This window comes from Sycon ciliatum, chromosome 3, assembly GCF_964019385.1.
Source record: "Sycon ciliatum chromosome 3, ocSycCili1.1, whole genome shotgun sequence".
Taxonomy (NCBI): domain Eukaryota; kingdom Metazoa; phylum Porifera; class Calcarea; order Leucosolenida; family Sycettidae; genus Sycon; species Sycon ciliatum.
In genome coordinates this window covers 8,929,298-8,939,686 of record NC_088645.1, presented here as the reverse complement: position 1 = coordinate 8,939,686, position 10,389 = coordinate 8,929,298, and positions in this window count along the sequence as shown.

The window sequence follows — 10,389 nt, the reverse complement described above, 5'->3', positions numbered from 1 at the left end:
AGTACAAAGTAGTATGACAGTGATATTCAATGAAATCCGATCGCATGAGTGAAGTTTTTACCCTAAGCCACATACATGTACATGTACATGTACATGTACATGTATGTCGTGATAATAATACAGTCAAGTACATGTACATGTGTAATCATGTACATGTACTTGTTCCGTAGCGTCCGTAGGCTGAGTTGTACATCCCAATGTTCGCAGGTCTAGGGCTGTACAGCGCCCGCCTTCTGTATTCACTGGCTTGATCGGATTCCATGGAGCAGATCAGTGTACCACTACCCTGTACTGGTACATCTACATGTAGACATTGTACATTGTATACAATCATGTACAATAGGCCTTGACAGATTATACTAATACATGTATTTTCGTGAAATTATGCTTTTCGCATTGCTGAAAAAATTGCAGAATTATGCTATTATTATGCGAAAAGTTATCATATTATGCGGGATTATGCTCACATATGCAAAATAACAGGTGAATTTTTTTGTAGAGGGCTTTGTACTGTAGTAGCAAAAGTTCAACGGGGTCAACGCACCGTCCGACCTAGCTATGACCGTCACCCTGGTCACTGATTGTAGTGGACTGGACATGTTATCAAGGGAGTCGTAAACCTACGCCTTCCTGGTGTGTCTACTTGTACTTGTACTTGTAGAACATGTACAACTGTATGGAATTTGATGCGAACAGGCGGATTAGTCCAATTTTATGCGATTCGTCTGCAATTTGCCTCGAATAATGCGATTATTCGATTTTGGTAGGAATTATGCGAAAAATTACGCTAGCATACATGTAATCTGTCAAGGTCTAATGTACAATGTATACCGGTATGTGCACTTTTTTGACATTGTTTGGCACCTATGATCAGGGGATGGCCCACGCCTGGTAAAAAAAGTAAATAATTAAAGAAAAAATTAAAAATAAAAGGTTCTGCCGGTATGTGCAATGGGCATGTTCAAAATCCCGTCTACTGAGTATCAGCACAGTGTTCAGTAGTTGTAGCCGGGATTTGGAACTAACGCCGCACAAAACGCTTGCGCGCGCTGAGCATGGGATGAGGCCAGTCCAGAGACTCCAGACAGTGACACCAGTGCACGTGCAGTGCATGCAGTGGCCAGTGGGTCGTGACCGGGCTTTCACGGGCCAATAATTATTGCAATGCAAGTGGCACCATGTCGAGTGTACCAGGGTACTACTAAAAGAGGCTGTATATCGGAGTGGAGCATGATTACTCAGATTAGCTTCGTCATGCATAGTCCGCAATACGCATATGGATGTTGCAGGTACCTAACGCTTCCTAAGTCCTTAATAATATCTCCGGACTCCGGCTTCGACTCCTGGAGCTTTGAGCTTCGGACAGCTGCAATGACGTAGCTGTTCCTTTTAATCAACCATCACACGCACCAGGCCACCAGTCCACCACACGCACCACTGCTGCACTAGTCCACCACACGCACCAGACCACCAGTCCACCACACGCACCAGACCACCAGTCCACCACACGCACCAGATCACCAGTCCACCACTGCACTGGCACCAGACCACCAGTGACCTGGTGACCACCCCAGTGACCCCCACCGCAACTGCCTCTCGATCTGCAGCCGACCTCGATACGTAATGTCGTTGCCAGTGGATGATGCATCATGATTATAGTGCTTTAGTGTAGACTGTAGTCAGTACAATCATGCGGCCTCGTCAGTGGAGTGTAGCCCTTGGCGGATTATGCCGGCATAATATTTGGCATAATCTTGGGATTTCGTCAAAAAATTATGCTCCGGCATATATATTATACGGATTCCAACGTGTAAGGTCGCCATAATCTTTCGGTTTAGACACAAATTATGCTTAGGGGCATTATTCAGCTTTGTCAGAAAGCCTGCAGATGTTTGTTTTTTAAATACCCCAGTCAGACTCCTTGCCATAGCCCTTGGCGGATTATGCCGGCATAATATTTGGCATAATCTTGGGATTTCGTCACAAAATTATGCTCGGCATAATATACGGTTTCCAACGTGTAAAGTCGGCATAATCTTTCGGTTTAGACACAAATTATGCTTAGGGCATGGCCGTGTGTGTATGCGTGGTTTCTCAATCCTCTATGTTCCACGTGAATACATCGTGGAACCGAGCATAATTCAGCATAATTCAGCGTGTTTGTTGGCATAATTGTGGCATAATCAAAAGCATAATTTGACGATTGGCCGAGCATAGTCCGCCAATGGCTAGTAGTGCAGTGCCTACAGACTACAGTAGTAGAGTACTACTTAGGCTCCGAATAGGAGTAATGCCGGAACAAGTTTTGGCATAATCAGTTCCATTTTTAGAAGGAGCCTAAATGGCATCCAAAAAACAAGGGCAGAGCTGGCAAACGCCCCCTCCTCATGTACATGTACATGTACATGTAGATGTATATAGGTACTGATTCATCTTTAGCCACTGGAAGGTGTACTTCAGTAATAATAACAATAATGCCCAATTATGCTGTGATACACTGTACACACCTGCTATTGAAGGCATCATTAATTAATGCTCTCCTAAGATCTCAAAGACGCATAAGCCATGACTGTCAACATTCCCTCAACCCTGGAACCTTCGCATCCGTTGCATTATTTTTCATGCAAAATTCATCAAATTCAAATTCGTTACTTGTAGTACAGGCAGGCATAGTGGGATGGTCTAAGATCATGATTGAGAAAAAGAGGGTATCCATAGCCTGCACAGTCATGGCTGCCAAAATCCAGAGGTTATGAGTCTTCGTAAACTTTGAAGAAGACGAGTTCCGGAATAATGTGTTGCCATAATTTCTACCCTGCTTTCCATTGAAAACACTACATTGTGTACGATCTGCATGACCTCCGAATCCTTTACCATGCAGACCACCCGCACTAATCAGGTGCATTGTACACAATTGTGTAGCCTACATGTACATGTACAGTATGTACATGTACTAGAACTGTGGTACAATCATGTAGTTATGCCTCTACATGTACATGAACATGTACCACCGAAAGGTTGCCAAATTATGCTCCCAATTTTCAACCAAGAAATGCCAGTAAATACGAGGCATAATCCGCAAGCGCCTAGTAATAGTAGGCAGACTGACAAATGACCCTTTCGTACCGAAAGGGGAAGCATAATGCGCAGGCCTAAACTGCCCTAAAGTGCAGGTTTGGACTCGGATGAAGAGCCAAGGATAAATTTATAGAATAGAAAAAGCATGAGCATGAGCTGATTGTTGAGTAACTGGTGGTGTTAGTAGACATTGGAGCGTAACTTACTTGCAGTTCCTTGGTCCCCTTTTTCTTTTCTCTAAAGTGCAGGTGCAAAGATTTGTGCTAACCATGTACCAAGAGAACAAGGTACAAAAACTGCGAAAAACTGAAAGTAAATGGAGAAAGACTAAGTCACAGTACAGTCATGTACATGTTGTTAGCTTGACAGCATGAAACAAGGTGGAGGACACCGTGTTCGGAAACAGTGACCTTACTACGACCATCCACGGTTGGCAGAGCCCCCGTCCGTTGGGACCATCTGAACCATAATATTATGGGTGTTGAACCCGGTGCTGACCCTCATTATCCTAGGGGAGTTTTAGACTTCTCCTTTCGTCAGTCGTGTATTCTTTGATCGCTCCTGGAGGTCGTCCTGATAGACACGTAGCTACTTTAAATTTAACCTGAATTGTTTTTCTTAAATCTCTTTTTCTTCCAACTTCTGCTCATGGCGTCCCTCTCTCAGCTCATCAGCTGTTAACAGTCACTGCCACCACCATGACACTGTCGTGAGAAGGGGCTCTCTGTAGACGAGGTTGGTGATGTCCCGAGGCGGCCATTGGTAGGCATTCACCACATCGGAACACCCCGGCTACACGTTGGTTCCCTCCACTAGTACCGGTGGGAAAAAAGAAGAAAAAACTTGTTTGTTGTTGAAGTTGTCACGTAAACTAGTACTGGTAAAAAAACTTGAATTTAATCTAAAACCTGAACAACTACAAGTGCCTCAATTTGCTACACGTTGGTTACCTACAATGTATGATATAATCCAACACTGATAAACCAGTATTAGATAAACCAATTACGTTGGTTACCTCCACCGGCCCCGGTCAATAGGGTCCGGCGGATTTTGCCGGCAGAAAATTGGCAGAATTTGGTACTTTTTCTGGTAAGTTTCATGTCATGTTTGGTATGTGGATAAAGAAATGGAGCAGAATTCGAGGAATTGCCCGCCATAAGGTTTGTATGGTTCTGCCAATTTAACTGCTTTTCGAGCAGAATCTGCCACCTTTTCGAGCAGAATCCGCCGGTCCTTACCGATCAATCGACTGGATTTCCATGTCCGCTACAGTACATGTATTATGTACATGTGCATGTACTTCCAAGTACATGTACATGTACATGTAAGAGTACTCATAATAAGAGTACTCATAATAAGAGTACTCATAATAAGAGTACTCATAACAAGAGTACTCAATCTGCGGACAGAACTGTTTCGTCCGATGTGGACTCATCACCGCAGCACAGAGAAAATGAGGCCGAACCTGATAGCAATGAAATAACTGCAATATGGTTGATATGTTTCTGCCAGTTTCACTGCTCTTCGAGCTGAATCTGCCAACTTGTCTAGCATTATCCGCCAATTGCTGGCTGGAGAGCGCAGCATTGCCAATGGGGCTCCCTGCGTACTAGTTTGTGAGTGTGTGTGTGTGTGTGTGTGTGTGTGTGTGTGTGTGTGTGTGTGTGTGTGCGTGTGTGTGTGTGTGTGTGCGTGCACGCGATCGTTTTTCTGTACCATGACATCTTTTGTTTTTGGTGCGTGCTTTGGCCGTGATGCCGGACACCTCTGGTCGGCAAAGTCATCAATGCCCCACCTTCGATGCTTCACTGCTGCGTCTCGGTGCAGCGCCTGCTCAGTAGTTGTCACGAACCATTGTTTTTCATTATTCTTTTCGAGCTGGGTATGTGTACATAATAAAAAAGAGAAAAAAAGATAGAATAGTGCGGAGCTCGGTGCCTGCATGGGATGGTCACAAAGAACGAAGCCACACGTACATGTACATGTACATGTATTTGCACCAACCATACCAAGAGCAAAGCAGTCTGAGTCCTTGAGACTTGCGACCGGATGATGAAGCACTCTTTGATTTGGAGTGCAACAGCAGTTGTCATTGACGGTACACCCTTTGCGCTGCTTTCCGGTTCCCTAAATACACGACGTACTTCACAATCACCTGTAAATGGGCAAGTACTAGTTCACCTGAAAGCACCGTCTTGTTTTCAGACGTTTTACTACCTGTGCACTGTATTGACGTTTACAACAGGGCTGGCAACTGAAATCCGACCCCCTGAGCGATGGGTTCACATTCTTTGCGATGTGAGCGCACCGCTCAGGGGGTCGGATTTCAGTTGCCAACACTGTACTGTTGTACCTGCATCGACGTTTACGTCATTGTAGTACATGTACCTGTATTGAGTGCTCTACATGTACATGTACATGTACAATGTAGCAGAAGTAGGTAGTGAACGGTCGCACTCTTCGCTAACTTCCTACTACGTCTATTTTGGTGGCAAATAATTATAGACTTGACTCTTGAGTACACAATTGTATTATAATCATACATGTAAATGTACATGTACTATACATGGTCCCACTCTGATCCACCACTGAGGAATGAATGAAAGAACGAAAGCTGTCTTTCTCGCAGACTTCAGGGAAGGCTTGTGCGCAAGTAATGGCCGTGCGCCTGCGAGGTGTACATTTAGTACACACAGACACAAGTACATGTACACACATGTACATATAAGCGGTAGGACCTGGCATGGGCTGGCATACATGCACATGCACATGTAATGACACCAGGAGTGCCAGTGCCCAGTCTGCAGTCATGCTGCCTTGGCCGGCTCACAGTCTGCGTCACCGTCAGATACCGGATGCGACGCTAAGATATCAAGAGCACAGATGTGATTTTCATTGAGGCCCAAATACTGGCTGGGGAGACAAGAATACCGGGACAGCCAGAAGAAAGATAAGAGAGTCCATCGAGATTCGGGAGTTGGTTGGTTAATGGTACATTCCATTTTACTTGGCCAGAATGAACAGAATGAACAGAATGAACAGACATTGCTGCCTTCTTGCCTGGACAAGTGGATTGTCCCAGCTCTCAAAAGAAGACAAAGAAGGGAAAGAAATACTACATGAGAGTGTGAAGCATGCAATCTTATAAGTAGTAGTAGTAGTAGTAGTAGTAGTAGTAGTAGTAGTAGTAGTAGTAGTAGTAGTAGTAGTAGTAGTAGTAGTAGTAGTAGTAGTAGTAGTAGTAGTAGTAGTAGTAGTAGTAGTAGTAGTAGTAGTAGTAGTAGTAGTAGTAGTAGTAGTAGTAGTAGTAGTAGTAGTAGTAGTAGTAGTAGTAGTAGTAGTAGTAGTAGTAGTAGTAGTAGTAGTAGTAGTAGTAGTAGTAGTAGTAGTAGTAGTAGTAGTAGTAGTAGTAGTAGTAGTAGTAGTAGTAGTAGTAGTAGTAGTAGTAGTAGTAGTAGTAGTAGTAGTAGTAGTAGTAGTAGTAGTAGTAGTAGTAGTAGTAGTAGTAGTAGTAGTAGTAGTAGTAGTAGTAGTAGTAGTAGTAGTAGTAGTAGTAGTAGTATTTATTATTTTACTTGGGTATACCCAACAGGCCTATGGCCTTCTTACAGGGTGCCCAAGGAGAAATTGTGAGCAGCTAGCGCGAAAAGCAGGCAAGGTACGCTGGGATCGAATGATAGCGGGTAGTGCATTAAAGCGGTCAGCACCAAGAAATGAGAGACTGTAGAGGCCTGGACGGGACATGCATGGGGGGAGAAAGAGACTACTGGATATTTGGCCTCTGGTTTGGGAGGTAGTGTGGGTAGCATCATTTCGGGTGGTAAAGATTTGGGAGATGAGGGGACTGCCAAGGGACCTGATGCACCGAAAAGTAAAAATGAAAAGCTTAAGAGTGAGGCGTAGGCTGAGTGGGTGGAGGTTGTGACAACGCAAAATGGGCTCAACGTCACCACGGGCAGGGTAGGCAAATACACCACGAACAGCTCGGCGGCTCAGTCCTAGAAGCTTATCGTATTCTGCAGCGTGTAATGAATGAACAGAATGATGTGCTTGCGAACTCTAATTTGCTCTGTATAACTCCGAGATAGAAAGCTCGGCAGGCCTTAGTGTCCAGGTTGTCTCTGCCTTGCCTAAGAGCACCTAGCTTCTTATTAATGTCATCACGGAGGTGGGAGATATGGGGTCGGAAGGCCAGGTGCTCATCGATGTGGAGCCCAATATACTTACATGTAGCCCCTACACCCTCATTGCGCCATGGAACAACATTCCTGAGCAAGTCATCCCGGAACCTCCGGCATCGAAGGGAATGCAGGCCTTCAAGTCTCACATTTGTCAGTACCTGATGCGCCAGGATTGGTTGTGGGCGACAGCATTCCATGGCTAAATTTGACGATGGTCCATTCTCCGGTCCCACAACGATCACCTTGTCTTCACCCCACTGCCCTGTACCTTGCTCCCTAGAGCTCTCGAATCACCGCAGTGCAGAATGTTTTGCGTTTGTTTATTTCTTCTCTTCTTTCCTTTTTTGCTGCTTTTCGTGGCCCCTTTCTCGCTGATCCAGTGCCTGCACACTACTCTGCCTGGCAGCAGCTCCGATCTAACTTCTCCGTATTTCCCTCCCCCCCCCCCCCCCACTGAAAGCAACGCAGCTGTTGGTCCATTGCCATAATTTCCTGAACTAATCTGGCACTCCCCCAACCCCCCCCCCCATCTCTTCCTCTCTCTCTCTCTCTCTCTCTCTCTCTCTCTCTCTCTCTCTCTCTCTCTCTCGCTCGCTCTCTCTCCATCATTGTCTGGCTCTCAGGTTCTCACTCTTCACACACAGTCTTTCTTCTCTCCCTTTCCCCCATGGTGCGTGATGGGCGCCTTGATCCCGAGACCATTGGTCAGGGGAGCGCACTTCACCTCACCGGCACAGCTCAATAGCACCTACACGCCCTTTGTAGTCTATGTTCTCTTGATGTTGTTGTTGTTTTATCTTCCATTCTATGATCTATGTAGGCATATCTGCACTTTCATAAAAAATAAAATAAAAAAGGTGACGGGGTGATGACAGTCGTGTTGCACAGCACTGATGCAGTCACCGGAATTGAGTCACTGGCACGATAGATGATCGGGAGTTCGGGATTCTTTGGGTTAACCAGAAGGCCACGACCATCAAAATATGATTTAAGAGCGGCGAAATCTTCTGATAAAACCCTCAGCATGCTCGATATGTTGGACACTTTGCAGGCCTTTGATAGACAGGTGTCGTCGGCGTAGAGTAGCCAGTCACTATTTACACGTGTTGGTACCTCTCTTGTGTATATCGTGAAGAGGACAGGTCCCAACACCGATCCTTGTGGAACTTCTCTTGTTCATGCGACGGGAGTAGCGGCCTGACCAGTTTGGCATTATTAAACCCGCTGGTATCGGTCGGACAGATAGCTTGCAAACCAGGACAAGGCTGTGCCTCCGATGCCGCATTGGAAAAGATCATCCAGGAGGGTGTCATGGCGGATTTGATCTAAAGCTTTGCTCATGTCTAAAAATAACACACGACCACGTTCCGCCCTTCCAAGCTACACTGCCATTTGTTTATGGCGCAGCTTAGCGCATCCTCAGTAGAATAGTGGGACCTATAACCAAATTGCTGGGGAGGAAGAATGTTGAGGGACATGTATAATTATATACATGAGAAATATCTCATGAGAGTGTGACGCATGCACGGTGAGAGAGGAGAAGAGATACATATAGATAGATAGATAGATAGATACACGTGTACAGCATGCTGTCTGCAGATTGAGTAGATAGATAGATAGATAGATTATTCTTAAAAACAGAGAGGTTCCAGGCTGTCCAAGAGAGTGCTCAATACCGAGAGGCAGAGCTGGTTCACACAATAAGAGGACAGAGAAAGTGTCAACAACAACAACAACAACAACAACAACAACAACAACAACAACAACAACAACAACAACAACAACAACAACAACAACAACAACAACAACAACAACAACAACAACAACAACATCCGTCGTTATCGTCTCTCTTTAATCTATCGTTCCAAACCGGAGAAATCCCACAGGAGTGGAAAGATGGCACCATTACTCCAGTACCCAAGCCGGGTGACCCAACCCAACCAACAAATTATAGACCCATCTCTCTCTTGAGCACTACATCAAAAATCCAAGAAAAAATTGCACATCAACTCCTCTACAAGCACATCACACCCCACCTGCCCAACCAGCAGTCCGGATTCCGCGAGAAAGACGGCACTGAGCAGCAGCTCGCCCGTCTCGTCCATACCCTCTCCACTGCGAGAGACGACGGGAAACACGTCAATGCCTGCTTTTTCGATCTAAGCAAGGCCTTCGATCGTGTGTGGCATGCAGGCCTTCTAGCAAAACTCTCCCACTATGGTGTCCAGGGCACCGCCCTGGAGTGGTTCCGACGGTACCTGTTGGGGCGTCGGCAAAGGGTCCAGGTGGATGGCGACCTATCGCCTTTCCTCGAGATCCCTGCCGGCGTCCCTCAGGGATCTGTTCTTGGGCCGCTTCTATTCCTCGTCTACACCATAGACCTTCCACGCGCATGTGAGAATCCCAGCACCACCTGTAGCCAGTTTGCAGATGACACCGTTCTGATTTCCATAGCGAGAACTCTTCAAGACTGCACCCGAAACCTACAACAGAGTGTCACAGCAGCTGGAGACTGGCTTCAAAGATGGCACCTGCTGGTTAACACAAAGAAAACAGTCATCCTTCCGTTCTACCGCAATAACCGCCCCCCTGACCAGCTACCCCAGATCACCCTCAGGAATAGTCCGCTTACCGTAGCACAAAAACACAAACACCTCGGAATAATCTTTCAGCATGATCTCCGTTGGACGGAGCATGTTGAATACATAGTCAAAAAATCACTCAAGTCTTTCAATATTCTTTTTAGACTAAGGTCTACACTCACCAGTGATTCTTTATCTCACATCTATCAGACATACATACTACCTATATTCTCATATGCGAGCAATGCTCTCACACCGTTGTCCCACACTTCCCTTGACAGGCCAGAACGACTCCAGCGGAAAGCCGCCAGAATATGTCTCCACCTTCCCCTTTACACACACTTAGAACACTCCCACCTTTTGCATCGCATCAAATGGCCAACATTATTTTCGCGCTTTAAAGTTAAACATATACTCTTCGCGCATTCTCTGCGCCACAATTATGCCCCACCACATATACTCTCGCTGCATACTGCTAGCAACGTGCAACCTTCGTATAATTTACGTCGCTCTCGTACTTGGCACTTGCCAACTCCACGGACTGACCG